The sequence below is a fragment of the Gymnoscopelus braueri genome, assembly GCF_963280865.1.
Source record: "Gymnoscopelus braueri genome assembly, chromosome: 7".
Taxonomy (NCBI): domain Eukaryota; kingdom Metazoa; phylum Chordata; class Actinopteri; order Myctophiformes; family Myctophidae; genus Gymnoscopelus; species Gymnoscopelus braueri.
This window is the reverse complement of record NC_137608.1, coordinates 39,887,901-39,901,583: the sequence shown is the minus strand read 5'-3', so window position 1 is coordinate 39,901,583 and position 13,683 is coordinate 39,887,901.

Sequence of the window (13,683 nt, the reverse complement as noted above, 5' to 3'; positions counted from 1 at the left end):
CTTGAGCACCCACGTCAGCCCCGCCGCAGCCCAGAGAAGTTGGGTGCTTCATCCATGGAATGATGTAGGAACCATGGAAAAACAGCACAGTCTCAAGGGCATTTAATGACAGAGCTGAAGCCTAGAAGTGTAGGGTAAATCCACTTCAGTGCAGTTTACTCACATTTTCAAGGTGATATAAATCATGGTGACAAACACTTAGAGTATATGCACTATAAAACCTTGTACACTATCATAGAGCTACAAATAGATAAATTAACACTTAAGGATTTTATGTTGTATGCAGTATCCAACTAACAAGTTGTTTTTTGGGGTATTTTTCTTTTTCAACTTAAGGCAGTATTTGGGGATATATTATAGATATACAATGGTAGTATTTGGGGATATATATCTATATCCAAAACTCTCTCTCTCTCTCTCTCTCTATATATATATATATATATATACACACACACACACACACACACACACACACACACACACACACACACACACACAGTACTATACCATATACTAGAGTAGGCTTCAGGTAGCATCAGCCGATTGATATGCCCATATATGGATATTTCTGTATCTGTCAGTCCTTGTCCCTTTTATGCCCATATATGGAGAATTCTGTATCTATGAGAAATCTGTATCTATCAGTCCTTGTCCCTTTTATGCCCATATATGGAGATCCCTGATGTCATCAGTATATGCCCATATGTGGGCATGCCTCCTTTTGTGCCCATATATGGAGCTGACTGATTTGTTTGCGCCTGATGCCATGACGACACATTGAGGTTAGACAACACACTCCATATTTGGGCGTAGCTGCATTGGGAACTCCTTATATGGTTATGGCTGAGTCATGGTGACATGACCTTAAGCCAATGTTAACATACCGGTAGGATATATGTGTGTGTGTTTGTGTGTGTGTGTGTGTGTGTGTGTATATATATATGTATATATACTTACACATACATTAGAGGTTCGGCCGCTATGTGGCCCTCACACCTATACGTCGCACTGCCGATCCGACTGATATGGCCATATATGGAAATCTGCATCTATCAGTCCTTTGTCCTTTTTATTCCCACTAGAGGTTCGGGCCGCTACAAGACCCTCACACCATAGAGTTAAAAATAATAGAGAGGGCACTGGAAATCCTCTCTCATCCACTTGCATTGAGTTGCTCACCCAGTGCATGAGGCGAAATCACCCCTTCTTCTGGGTTGTGAAGTGTGATGGGCGAGGCCAATTTGGGGCCACTGACACGTTTTGTTTTGCGTCACCTCGGTGCACAGCCCTGTGCGCAAGCTCGTGAGTCGAGCCCATTGGTCGAAACCGTTTTCGCTCGTTCATGTACAGTGGCCCCAGCCGTTTTGAGCTGCAGTACCTATGAATGGCCAGCATGTCCAATGCGCTTCAATGCAACCACTGGGTTCTGGGGCTTGCCTCACACCTACATCACACCTCCAATACGACTGATATGCCCATATATGGAGATCTCTTTATCTGTCTGTCCTTGTCCCTTTTATGCCCATATGGAGATCCCTGATGTCATCAGTATATGCCCATATATGGGAATGCCCCTTTTTGTGCCCAAATATGGAGCTGGGTGATTTCTTATTTGCGCCTGATGCCATGACGACACATTGAGGTTAGACAACACACTCCATATTTGGTCGTAGCTTCATTGGGAACTCCTTAGGACCGGCCGGACGGTCCTCCCCTAAGCCAATTGACTATAGGATGTATGGAGATCTCTATATCTGTAAGTCCTTATGTAGATATAAATGGACATCCCTGATGTCATCAGTATATGCCCATACATGAGCGTGCTGATATGCCCATATAGAGACCTGTGTATCTGTCAGTCCTGGTCCCTTTTGTGCCCATATATGGAGCTGACTGATTTGTTTGCCTTGACTACACGTCGAGGTTAGACAACACTCTCCATATTTGGGCATAGCTGCACTGGGAACTCCTTGTATGGTTATGGCTGAGTCATGGTGAGATGAGGTCCGCCCCCTGGCCGGCCCTCCCTTAAGCCAATTTTAACATAGGATATATATGTATGTGTGTGTGTGTATGAGCGTGACATCAGAGGTCCGCCCACCGGCCGGCCCTCCCTTAAGCCAATTTTAATACAGAATATATATATATATATATATATATATATATATATATATATATATATATATATATATATATATATATATACACACACACATACACACACATACCTTTTTTGTTGGTATGTGATTTGGTGATTTCTGACACAGGTTCACAGTTTAGCCTGTATGCCTTTTTGATTTACCAGCATATCACTAACTTAGACAGTCTAAACCCCCATTTTAGACCATTGCAGCCCTGTTTTTTATCCAGTATATGTATATATAAATATATATAGGGCGCACAGACACTCTCAATGTGCATCTCCCCTGCCTTTCAGTAGACATTGTCTAGACACCAGATAATTGCAGACATCACTGAACACTCAGCTGCTGCTGGAAGCCACCAGGGAGTTGGGGGGCAGAATGGTCAGTGGTGAGGGGTCACACTGGCAACGCTCCCCCTGAATTGTGAATGTGTGCTTTTGCATATATATATATATATATATATAGAGAGAGAGAGAGATATAGATATAGATATAGATATACAAGCTCATAGCGCGGCACCGAGTGCTGCACTACGAGCTTGTAGATCTGCTATATATATATATATATATTGTGTGTGTGTGTGTGATATATTGTGTGTGAGAGAGAGAGAGAGTCAGTGGGAAGAAGAGGAAGAGGAGAAGACAAAATTGTCAGTATGAGGGGTCATCCTGGCAGCATTTACCCATACTGTTTATGTATGTGTTCGTGTGTATGAGCTAGTGTGAACATGTGCATTGTGCATGTGTTGAGAAAGGGTGACACAGAGAGAAATAGAGAGGTGTGTGTGTGTGTGTGTGTGTGTGTGTGTGTGTGTGTGTGTGTGTGTGTGTGTGTGTGTGTGTGTGTGTGTGTGTGTGTGTGTGTGTGTGTGTGTGTGTGTGTGTGTGTGTGTGTGTGTGTGTGTGTGTGTGTGTGTGAGTGAGAGAGAGAGAGAGAGAGAGAGTGTGAGATAGAGAGAGAGAATAGAGAGAAGGAGATAGGCAGAGGGAGACAGAGTTAGGGGGGTAGACAAACCTAGAGAAAGAGAGGAACAGACAGAGGGGGGAGAGGAATAGGCAGAGGGAGAGAGAGAAGCAGAGAAAAAGGGAGAGACAGCAGTAGAGAGGGGGGAGAGACGGAAAGAGGGAGAGAGAGAAGCAGAGAAAGAGAGGGAGAGACATATAGTGATAAGACTGGGGGGTAGGCAGAGGAAGAGACGGAGAGAGAAACATAGGCAATGAAAGAGGGATAGGCAGAGCTGTAGAGAGGGGGGAGAGACATAAAGAGGGCGAGAGAGAAGCAGAGAAAGAGGGAGAGACAGCAGTAGAGAGGGGGAGAGACATAAAGAGGGAGAGATAGAAGCAGAGAAAGAGGGAGAGACAGCAGTAGAGAGGGGGGAGAGACAAAGAGGGAGAGAGAGAAGCAGAGAAAGAGGGAGAGACATATAGTGATAAGACTGGGGGGTAGGCATAGGAAGAGACAGTGAGAGAAACATAGGCAATGAAAAAGGGATGGACAGAGCAGTATAAGGGGGGAGAGACAGATACAGGGAGGGAGAGGGGGAGAGAGACAAAAGACGAAGGCAGAGATAGACAGTGACAAACAAGAGAGAGAGACAGTGATAGACAGACAGACTGAGAGAAAGTGAGGAATAGACAGGGAAGGGATATGCAGGGGATGAGAGACAGAGAAGAGAGGCAGAGAAAGAGGGATAGACACTAGACAGAGCATAGAGAGGAGGGAGAGACAGAAAAAGAGGGATAGACAGAGAGCCAAAGTACTATAGGGGAGGAGAGAGACAGACTGAGATAGAAAATATAGATATTGAGGGAATGAGAGAAACGGGGACAAAGACAGGAACAGAGAGATATCGACACAGAGAGACGAGAGCAAAAGAGAGCTAGAGACAGACACATTGAAGGAGAGGGATGGAGGGAGAAGGAGAGAAACAGGCTGAGAGAGCAACAGAGGCAGGAGAGAGAGATAGACATAAACAGGAAGACAAGAGGCATAGAGAGAGAGTGGTAGAGAAATAAAGAGTGGAAGACAACATTCATTGTGAGGGTTGGTAACACTTCCCATACGGTGAATGGGCATGTTTGCAGGTACATACGTGTGTGTGTGTGTGTGTGTGTGTGTGTGTGTGTGTGTGTGTGTGTGTGTGTGTGTGTGTGTGTGTGTGTGTGTGTGTGTGTGTGTGTGTGTGTGTGTGTGTGTGTGTGTGTGTGTGCGTGTGTGTTAAAGGGGAAGACCACTTTGGTAGAGGTTTGGGTTGTTTAGTTACCTTGCCATGATGCAACTCCAAAGGTGGGCAAGAAATCTAAAATTGCTCCATTGATTAAAAATTGATAATTCAAAATATGCTCCTCATTGACTTACATTGTACGGTTGATTCAGACAATATAGAACATCACAAAATCCAGTACTGTTTGTTTTTTAATAAAAATGTCAACTTTCTGTTGATTTTACTATTTGAAGATCCGGATCCGGCTCCGGGGATCCAGTCCGGGTTTTGTTCTTAATAAATATGGCAAAATCAACAGGAAGTTGACATTTTTATAAATAAATAAAAAACAGTACTGGGTTTGGTGATGTTCTATACTGTCAGAATCAACTTTGTTTGCGCTAGTTTATGTGCTAAAAGAGTGACTTTGGGAGCTGTTTCACCGTACAATGTAAGTCAATGAGGAGCATATTTTGAATTATCAATTTCTAATCAATGGAGCAATTATTTATGATTTCTTGTCCACCTTTGGAGTTACATCATGGCAAAGTAACTACACAACCCAAACCTCTACCAAAGTGGTCTTGCCCTTTAAGAAAGTGTGACGAGAGAAAGACTCTGAGAGAGTGCTGGAGAGAGAGAGAGAGAGAGAGAGAGAGACAGGCAGAGAAAGAAAGAAAGATTTAGACTGTAAGGGTGATAGAGAGAGAGGAAGCGATTGAGGGAGACAGAGATGGAGAGAGAGACAGTGAGAGGGATAGACAGAGAGAGAGAGAGAGAGAGAGAGAGAGAGAGAGGGGATAGACAGAGAAAGAAAGAAAGATTTAGACTGTAAGGGTGATAGAGAGAGAGGAAGCGATTGAGGGAGACAGAGATGGAGAGAGAGACAGTGAGAGGGATAGACAGAGAGAGAGAGAGAGGGGATAGACAGTTTGAGACAAAGAGGGTGAGAGAGAAGAACTAGAGGGCAGGAGAGACAGACAGATAGAAAAAAATGAGACATTGGGGAGAGAGAAATGGGGACAAAGACAGCGAAAGAGTGAGAGAGACAGATAGAAAGATAGTGAGAGAGGGATAGAGAGCAATAGACACAGAGAGTGATAGACACAAAGAGGCACAAAGGGAGAGAGACACCAATAGACAGGCAGAGAGACTGACAGAGAGGCAGAGAGAGATAGACAGATAGAAACAGGAGAAAGAGAGACAAAAAGAGGGATAGAGATACATCTAGAGGGAAGGAGAGACAGATTGAGCTATAAAAAAAGGAGATTTAGGGAGAGAAACGTGGACAATTACAGAGAAAGAGAGACATAGAGAGAGACAGACAGACGAGTGTGAGAGGGATAGAGAGCAATAGACAGAGTAAGGGATAGACAGAGAAAGAGAGACCGGCAGAGAAAGTGGGATAGAGAGAGAAAGAACTAGAGGGGAGTAGAAGGACAGAAAATTGAGGCAGATTGAGGCAGACAGATAAATGTGTACAAAGACAGAAAGAGAGACAGAGAGAGACACAGAGAGAGAGAGAGAGGGAGAGGGGGGGAGACACAGGGAGAGAGATAGACAGGCAGAGGCAGAGAGAGAGAAAAACAGGCAGAGGAAGAGAGATAGACACAGAGACAAAGAACTAGAGGGGAGGAGAGACAAACTGAGGTAAAAAACAGAAATGAGAGATTGAGGGAGAGGGAGAAACAGGGACAAAGACAGAGAGAGACATAGAGGGGGCAAGAGAGAGAAAGAAAAAGAAAAGACAAAATGGTCTGTGTTGAAAAGGGGTGATGGAGAGACAGAACAGAGAGAGAGAGAGAGAGAGAGAGAGCAAGAGGGATAGACAGGGAGACAGCAAGAGAGACAGTAAGAGAGAGTGAGACAGGGAGAGGGATAGATATATCGAGAAGGATAGAGAGCACTAGACAGAGGGATAGACAGAGTGAGAGACAGGCAGAGAAAGAGGGATAGACAGAGTCAAGAGAGAGAAAGGCAGAGAAAGTGAGAGACAGAACAAGCAGTAGACAGATTGAGACAAAGAACTATAGGGGAGGAGAGAGACATTCTGAGAGAGACAAAATGAGAGACTGAGGGAGGGAGAGAAACGGGGACAGAGAAAGAGACAGAAAGAAAAGGGATAGACAAAATGGTTAGCATTGGGAGGTCATACTGGTAACGGTCTGAAATGTGCATGTTTGAATGTAGTACGTGTGTGCATATGCCTATCAGCAGCGCTAGTGTGAATGCATACACAAATTCATATGTATTTGAGACAATCGGACTCAATTGATTGATTGAATACTTTATTAACAGTTTGCAAAAAAAGTACAGAGGTACAGTTATACAACAATGCTAAAAAAAAGGACAACACAAAAAGCCCTGAGGGCTTGTTTCCATTGTGGTCCTATGAAAGGAATGAGAGACAGAGATAGGCTACAAGGACATAGAGAGACTCAGAGAGAGAGAGAGAGAGAGAGAGAGAGAGAGAGAGAGAGAGAGAGAGAGAGAGAGAGAGGAGTTGAAACAAAGATAGGGACATACAGAACTAGAGACAGAGACAAAACAGTCACACTGGTAACATTCCCTGAATTGTGTGTGCATGGTTGCATGTCTGTATATGTCACGCATGTTAGTGTGAATGTATACATGGGTGTGTGTGTGTGTGTGTGTGTGTGTGTGTGTGTGTGTGTGTGTGTGTGTGTGTGTGTGTGTGTGTGTGTGTGAGAGAGAGAGAGAGCCGAAAAATAGAGCGAAAGAAAGAGAGAGGGAAAAATGGACATGGAGAGAGACAGAGTGGGAGAGGCAGAAAAAAAAGGAACAGAAAGAGACTGAGAGAGAGCGTGAGAGAGAGGGAGTAGACATTTGAATGCACACAGTACTGTGAGTGTTCATAACCACAGATGTGGTGACCTCATCAGAAAAAAATGCACTGAGTCCTATTGCTCTGGAGGAGTTAACGGGTCACACAGCAAAATTAATGATCATTAATATCAAGCCAGTGTTGAATAACAGGAAGTTCTCACCACTCATCAACCTTTACTGTTATAGTGCAAATCTTGGTGTACATCCAGTCCATGAAATTAATCACCATTAATATTAATCTATGGCCGGAAGTCTTCGACAGATTTCAAACTGTATGCAGGATATAGCGGCTGGTTCTCAAAGTGGGGTCTTAGGGGTCCTTGGGGGGGTTCCAGGGGGGTCCCACTCCCCACCAAAATGAGGAACTGTTTTAAACACCTATTTTATTTTTCAACTATTCGAAAATCGCATGGGGGTCCCTGGCACAAAATGTTTTCAAATGGGGTCCGCAGCCCAATACATATAAAGTTGGCTTGAAAATGACATGAAAATGTTTGAGAACCACAAGGATATAGCACTGTTTCTCAATGTCCAAATTGGCCCTTATATGGGTCTGGATCCCCACGGGTCCATTTGGTTCCATTTGTACATTCTCAGAGTTAAATAAACACTGAAGATTTTACAGTGCAGATTGGGGTCGCAGTATCAAATGGGGGTCCATGGCCTAATGCTTATCAAACTGGGGGTCCTTGGAATTAAAAAGGTTTAGAATCAGTGTAATATATATAGCGCTTGCACCCTAGCAGAAGGGGAGGTTAGACTGAGGCAGCAGCAAGAGAGGAGGGAGGAGAAAGAGAGGCAAGCAGTGGAGCTGTGCTTTAGAAGCCCAAGGAGGGTAGAAAATAGACGAAAATTTTAAGATCTTTGTAGGAAAGAAATGTTCTTGTAGGTTTCACGACAATATGGAGTTTTACTCCTTGCCTATTAACATACAGTATTTCGCCCCTATCATTAGTCTTTCGATCCATTGTCGCGAAAGAAAATAAAAGCCTAATAATACTTTGTCGTACGACAATGTGTCTCGCCAAAAATAACGGGAATTTTTTAAAACCTATTTTATTTTTCAACTATTCGAGTTGAAAAGCTTGTTGAGATTGTTGAGCTTGTTGATCTGCTACTTTAAAAAATCTTGACAGATGTTCTCTTATGGGGGGGTCCCTAGCACAAAATGTTTTCAAAAGGGGCCTGCAGCCCAATACATATCAATGTGGGGGTCCTTCACATGAAAAGGTTTGAGAAACACAGGGATATAGCACTGTTTCTCAATGTCGCGTCTGGGGACCATTTGTTCCATTTGTACACTCCAAATGGGCCCTTATGGGTCTGGATCCTCACGGGTACATGTGGTTCCATTTGTACACTCTCAGAGTTAAATAAACACTGAAGAGTTGACAGTGCAGATTGGGGTCGCAGTATCAAATGGGGGTCCATGGCCTAATGCTTATCAAACCGGGGGTCCTTGAAATTAAAAAGGTGTAGAATCACTGGGATATAGCGCTTGCACCCTTGCAGAAATACAGGCTCTGCTTCATTACATTAGGTCTTGTCTAGCCCAGACAAGTCTGAACACACAGCTTTGGGTTGGGGGGGGTTCTTCTGTGCTCTGAAGGATGGCCTCGGGTCAGCCAGTTCACCCAGGCTATGGGACTAATCTCAGTGGGGGTGGGCTGTATCTCTGATTCCTGTTGGGGCAGCCCCATCGTCTGATTCTACCCCAGGTGTCAGCTCCTTCCCAGGCAGGGACGGGCTATAGGCCGCATGTGTATGCTCACTCATGAATGCATTGTTATATAGTTCTCATCCTGTGAGATATAGTGATGTGGGATGTTTTCGTTCCAAAGTTGCATATATTCAGTATTCGTTTCGGAGGTGGAGATCCATCAGTTGACATACATGAACGTATTCTTGAAATTGTGGCCTATTTGTCTACGTTATGTGTAGTCACTCAGATTGGTATTTGCCAAAGTATACAGAATATATACAGTATATATACACAGGGTGTATATATATATAAAAATCACACCCTGTGTGAAGTGGGCGGTGTCTTGCTAGCTAATCACAATACTGAATGGAGTCAACCAATCATGTACAAAAGATAAATACATTTATTGAAACACTCTTTATGATGGACAAAACCATAACTTTAAAAAAACCAAATTATGTTTTTTTTAAAGTTATGGTTTCTTATATAGGGCTATGCACATGTGTCATGTGACACTGGCCAATCACAGTCCTGAATAGATTGTGATTGGCCAATCACAGCGCAGGATAATTGTACAAATTTCCAAACCTCACTTATAGGGGCGGTTTCACTGCCCAAGATAATTGTACAAATTTCCAAACCTCACTTATAGGGGCGGTTTCACCGCCCAAAAACTGTGTATATATATATATATATATATCTCTGTATATTCTGTATACTTTGGCAAATGCCAATCTGAGTGACTACATATAGACAAATAGGCCACTAGTATATATCTGACATGTCACTTTCTTCAAGTTTAAAACACAAAAATTAACATTGACTTGAATTATGACACTACATTGATACGGAGTGTAAAACTCATCTGCAGTATAAGCTTATTTTGTTCCATGTGCATTAGATTAGAGAAAAATACATTAAAAAAAGTTGGGCTCCATATACTGCAACTCCTATTTTAAGAGCGCGCAAATACACCACCCTCTGGATCTCTACAACTGACGCCATTTCACAGAAATTCCAGACAACTGGCGCCGACTAGCTCTGCCTCCAAGACGGACATGAGGAATAGGACACACCCTTGGTATGCTATGGGTTGCTTGTGTGAACGGTAGAAACGAAGCTTGCGAGAGAGAAAAAAAGCCGATCTGCAAGCTCACAAGGCGTCGGGTGCGACGCCCTTGTGAGCTTGTAGATCTGCTATTTTTTCGTCGCGCCACACCGTCGTACGACGGAGTATAAATTGGGCATTACGCTCTCTACCAAATGCTGCAGTCTCTCTCAAACTCACAGCCTCTTAAAAATTCATTTACACAACCAACCATTTTCGCTTCAGCTTCTTCCCTAAAACCGTTTTGTTTTTCTCTAAGTTGAACTGAACCCTCTCTGCATTTCATTGTGCGCTCTCTCACTCTCTCCCTCTCTCTCTCTCCTATTTTTAAAACACATGCATTGAGGAAAATACTCGGAGGCACCAGCAAGGCGAGCTACAGCTCTCTCTTTTTCCAAGCGCTGGTTCCTGATCCTCCTCTTTGTTGTGGTCTATGCATGCCTGCTCTAGTCACATGACTGCGTTTCTATGGCAACTCGGGTTTGAGTAATCATTTGCGTTACGACCTTTATTCCCTTGAGGAAAGGGGAGGGGGAGGTTAGACTGAGCCTGTAGAAAGAGGCAGCAGCAAGAGAGGAGGGAAGAGAAAGAGAGGCAAGCAGTGGAGCTGTGCTTTAGAAGCCCAAGGAGGGTAGAAAATAGACGAAAAAACCAAAGATCTTCGAAGGAAAAAATGTTCTATAGGTTTCACGACAATATGGAGGTTTACTCCTTGCTTATTACATACAGTATTTCACCCCTATCATTAGTCTTTCTATCCATTGTCGCAAAAAAGAATAAAAGCCTAATTATACTTTGTTATACGACAATGTGGCTCGCCAAAAATAACAGCAATTTATTTTCAGTTTATTTTCTATCCGTTTATTTTCAGCAAGCGACACAGCCGTACGATGAAGTATGAATTAGGCTTAATGAGGGAACAAGACAAAGAGACCAACCGCCAGGCTGCAGCAAAAACAGCCTGTGAATGTTGTTCTGGGCTATGAGGTTCATCTTTAATACCAATGTCTTTGAGAGTTCTGCCTCACTAGCTAGTTGAGGAGAACCAGTTTGGGTAGAGAGAGAGAGAGAGAGAGAGAGAGAGAGAGAGAGAGAGAGAGAGAGAGAGAGAGAGAGAGAGGGTATGTATGTTTCATAAGGGCCTGTCCACACCCCCTCTTCATGCTGCTCTGAGGGGAAAGCTCCACACTGCCACATGTGCAAGTCTCAGCAGAAACACATTCTGTATGTTCCTGTTTCTTGCTCTCCTGACTACGTTGTCATGGTTACCGAGCTAGTCCACCACGGCAAGGCAGAGCTACTCTCACCCTCCCTCCCTCCTTCTCCACTGTTGGGTGATTCAACTCATCAGTTGGGTTGTGTCTTGTCTATCTCATCTCCTCGCCAGTTTATCCCACCAAATATCCTAAATGGAGTTTCTCCGTGTTGCAGCCCAATTTGGTTTCAATTTAGAGAAATGGAATAATTGTACAGTATGTGGTTGCGCGTGTGGTTGCGCGTGTGTGCATGTGTGTGTGTGTGTGTGTGTGCGTGTGTGAGACTGGGGTGTGTCTTACCAGCAGAGTGGGGGTGATCCGGCACTGACAGGAGGTGGGCTCGACTGGGGGGTTGGTGATAGACACTATGGGGGTTGTGTGATGGAGGTAGCTCTAGCTCTGGCTGCTTCCAGGTGCCTGTGAGTGGGGCTGAATATGAATGAGGGGGCCCCAGTTCTCCAGAGATGGCGGTTGGGGAAGGAGCTACTAAACCAGAGACCAGTGGAGCCTGCCTGGTTGAGAGGCCCCCACAAGCTGCTGACAGGAGCTGCAGCTAGCCATCACGTTAATTAGCGCTTTTACTCTAGCAGCGCCGAATAGGGGGAGTGGGTTAGAGGGATGTGGGGGTGGTATATGACTCATAGACACAGTATGGTTTATTCATGATGGAGGAAGGGGTTTGTGTGCGAGTGCTGTGTGTGTGCGTGCGAGTGCTGTGTGTGTGTGTGTGTGTGTGTGTGTGTGTGTGTGTGTGTGTGTGTGTGTGTGTGTGTGTGTGTGTGTGTGTGTGTGTGTGTGTGTGTGTGTGTGTGTGTGTGTGTGTGTGTGTGTGTGTGGTGTGTGTGTGCATGCATGAGAGAGGAGAGAGAGAGCAAAGTGTGTGTGTGTGTGTGTGTGTGTGTGTGTGTGTGTGTGTGTGTGTGTGTGTGTGTGTGGTGTGTGTGTGCGCGTGTGTGCATGCATGAGAGAGAGAGCAAAGAGAGCACAAGAAAAAGGGAGAAAAAAAGAGGGAGTCGACAGTACTGTGTGTGTGTGTGTGTGTGTGTGTGTGTGTGTGTGTGTGTGTGTGTGCGCGTGCGCGTGCGCGTGTGCGTGTGCGTGCGTCCTCACGTACACGGCTACACGCGCATGTGTGTTGCCTTCGTGGATCACTGATTGGCACCAAGCCAAGATATTATGTCTTGAACATAATACCAGCCATTCATTGTCATTTTAACCCCCCCCAAAAAATCTGCAATTTTACAAAGCATGCATTTAAAATAAATGCTGTTATAAACTGTTATATTGAGCTGAGCAATTATAAAAATTTAAAATGCACACATTTAACAACATGAATCAGAGTTCTCTTTTTCTTTCTTTTCCTACGCTGTTCATTTCTGCTTGTATCTAATGCTACCAACATATTATCGATCGCAGGCTTTTGAGGCCTGTCTGGGAAGCGTCAGCCTGATGAAATGGGTTAAGGGTTCCTCTCTGCTTCGTGACCTGACCTTGTCTCCTCAGCTCCGGCTCCTGACAGTGATCCTCAGCCCCCGAGGGAGGACCCACTGGATCAATAGATTGGACTTTTACCCACACCAATCACCATGGACTCCATAGCCTAGGTCAAGAGCCAGGGAAGAAGAAGAGGTATGGTGATAACAATAATTATGCTAGAAACAAGGGGCGGCTTTCCTCCTTGGTTCGACATGGTGTTGTTGCTTCGTTCCAATCCGCGTTTACCTGTTTCATGTCAGAGTGGGAATATGAGAATAGGAAAAAAAGGTGTGTGTGGATGTTTGTCTTTCTGTGTTTGGGTACATTACAGCTACGCAATTGTCTAATTGCATCCTCTTATCATTAGTGACAACCGTGACCTCTGTTATTGGCATATCTGCATTTCGCCTGCACCACAGAGCCTGCACTGCACAAGCCATAGCATTTTTCGCACAAGACTGGCATGGCCCATGCCTCATAAATACAAACACAATCTATCCTACACCTCCTGACTGCAGGACAGGACTCCACACATATCTACCCGCGGAGCATAGCCCATTTGCATACATATTAAAGTGACGCCTCAGAAAAAAGGAAGAGAGAGAGAAGGGGGGGGTGGGGGGGTGGTGCAGGGAGGGAGGGAGGGAGATAGAGAGGGAGGGAGGGAGGGAGAAAAGAGAGCGGGTATATGCAAACAAGGCTTTCATCTAATATGCAAGACCCGGCATTGCTCCAGCATAAATCTGCATCTGTGCTCAGGCAAGAGAGCGGAGCCCATTTGACAGTAAATGGGCTCGGGATGGCTGTCAGATGCACAGGGGAACACTGTGTTACCCTACAGAGCAGGGGGCTATTGATCAGTATGGCATGTCAAATATACCAAGTACTGCAGAGTAACAATAGTCGAACCTAAGCAAAAAAACCTATGGTCCGGATTAGACAAAAGT